The sequence below is a fragment of the Chelonoidis abingdonii genome, chromosome 14 (genome assembly GCF_003597395.2).
Source record: "Chelonoidis abingdonii isolate Lonesome George chromosome 14, CheloAbing_2.0, whole genome shotgun sequence".
Taxonomy (NCBI): Eukaryota; Metazoa; Chordata; order Testudines; family Testudinidae; genus Chelonoidis; species Chelonoidis abingdonii.
The window spans coordinates 40,110,996-40,113,330 of NC_133782.1; the positions used below are offsets into that span (position 1 = coordinate 40,110,996).

General features: G+C 66.6%; 1 protein-coding gene across 1 annotated transcript in view; it reads left to right on the forward strand.

The window, feature by feature from the left end:
- The first annotated feature begins 2,010 nt into the window (after positions 1-2,010).
- LOC116816445 (uncharacterized) overlaps positions 2,011-2,335 on the forward strand; it is a 3,163-nt gene continuing 2,838 nt past the window's right edge. The window contains exon 1 of the mRNA XM_075072399.1: positions 2,011-2,073. The gene's annotated coding sequence lies outside the window, so the exon portion shown is untranslated. The remainder of the gene's footprint in view (positions 2,074-2,335) is intronic.

The window sequence follows — 2,335 nt, forward strand, 5'->3', positions numbered from 1 at the left end:
AGGGCTGGGATATAGAGTGACTGGGTGTGCAGGGGCAGAGCTGTTAGGTAGGTTGGGGTGTAGCCAGGGGCAGATTTGGGAATGCAGGGTCTGGGGGTGCATGGAGAGAGCTAGGGGTGAAGAGGGGCTGGATGCCCTGGCAGGACTGGGATACAGAGGGGCTGGGTGTGCAATGGCAGAGCTAGGGTACAAGGTGTGGGGGTACCTGGGGAGAGCTGGGGTGCACTGGCAGGGCTGCGATCCTGAGGGGCTGGTGTGCAGGGGCAGAGCTGGGGGTACAAGGGTGGAGAGTGCACACAGTTGGGGTGCAGGGGATTGGGGTGCATGGTGAGCTGGGGATACAGGGTCTGAGGGTGCATGGGGTGCACTGGCAGGGGTTGGGGTGCCAGGGCAGAGCTGAGGTGCTGAGAGGTTGGGATGCAGAGCAGCTGAGGGTGCACAGCGGTGGAATGCACAGACTGGGGTGCATGGGGAGAGCTGGGGTGCACTGGCAGGGCTGGGGGTGAAGGGGTGGAGCTGTGGTGCAGGGTTGGGGTGTATAGGGAGAGGTGGTGGTACAGGGTCCAAGGGTGCATGGGGAGAGCTGGGGTGCACTGGCAGGGCTGGAATACAGAGGGGCTGGTGTGCAGGGGCATATTGGGGGTAAAGGGATGGGGGATGTAGGGGCAGGCAGATCTAGGGGGGCAGGGCTGGAGGTACAGGAGATTGGGGTGCACTGGTAGGGCTGGGGGTACAGGGATGGGGGTACAGGAGATTGGGGTGCACAGAGAGAGCTGGTGATGCACTGGCAGAGCTGGGATACAGAGCGGCTGGTGTGCAGGGGCACATCGGGTGTACTAGGGGGATGGGGGATGCAGGGGCAGGCAGATCTGGGGGTGCACGGGGAGAGCTGGGGACGCACTGGTAAGGCTGGAGTACAGGGATAGAGGTACAGGGATAGGGGTGCAGGAATTTGGAGTGCATGGGAAGAGCTGGGGGTGCACTGGTAGGGATGGGGGTACAGAGATGGGGGTGCAAGAGATTGGGGTGCATGGGGAGAGCTGGGGGCACACTGGTAGGGCTGAGGGTACAGGGGTGGGGCTGGGGGTGCAGGAGGTTGGGGTGCATGGGGAGAGCTGGGGCACACTGGTAGGGCTGGGGGTACAGGGCTGGGATGCAGGAGATTGGGGTGCACGGGGAGAGCTGGGGCGCACTGGTATGGCTGGGAATACTGGGATGGGGGTGCAGGAGATTGGGATGCACGGGGAGAGCTGGAGGCGCACTGGCAGGGCTGGGGGTACAGGGGTGGGGGTGCAGATTGAGGTGCATGGGGAGAGCTGGGGGTGCACTGATAGGGCTGGGGGTACAGGGATGGGGGCGCAAGAGGTTGAGGTGCATGGAGAGAGCTGGGGGTGCACTGGCTAGGTTGGGGGTACAGGGATGGGGTGCAGATTGGGGTGCATGGGGAGATCTGGGGGTGCAGTGGCAAGGCTGGGAATACAGGGGTGGGGTGTAGGAGATTGGGGTGCACGGGGAGAGCTGGGGCGCACTGGCAGGGCTGGAGTACAGGGATGGGGTGAAGGAGATTGGGGTGCACAGGGAGAGTGGGGACACACTGGTAGGGCTGGGGGTACAGGAGATTGGGGTGCATGGGGAGATCTGGGGGCAAACTGGCAGGGCTGGGGGTACAGGGATGCGGGTGCAGGGGAAGAGCTGGGGGTGCACTGGTATGGCTGGAGTACAGGGATGGGGTGCAGGAGATTGGGGTACACAGGGAGAGCTGGGGCGCACTGGTAGGGCTGGGGGTACAGGGCTGGGGTGCAAGAGATTGGGGTGCATGGGGAGAGCTGGGGGCGCACTGGTAGGGCTGGGGGTACAGGGGGTGCAGGAGGTTGGGGTGCACGGGGAGAGCTGGGGGCCCATGGTCATACCCTCTTCCCCCGCCATCTCCATACCCCTCCCAGCGCAGGGGCGGGGAGGCCCCGCAGGGCATGCCGGGAGTTGCAGTCCCGCGCGGGGCATGCCGGGAGCTGTAGTCCAGCCCGGGGACCCTGGATCCGAGCGGGGTCCCGGCGGAGCGCGGCGCCCCCTGCGGTAAGAGCTGGGCCGGGCCAGCGCTGGGGGGCGGGGGCGGCTTCGGCTGCTGGGCTCGGAACCCAGGAGTCCGGCCCCTCCCCCAACCACTAGACCCCCTCCCCCCTCGGGCGGGGCTCGGAACCCAGGAGTCCGGCCCCCTCCCACAGCCACTGGACCCCCCCTCCCCGGGCGGGGCTCGGAACCCAGGAGTCCGGCCCCCTCCCACAGCCACTGGACCCCCCTCCCCGGGCGGGGCTCGGAACCCAGGAGTCCGGCCCCC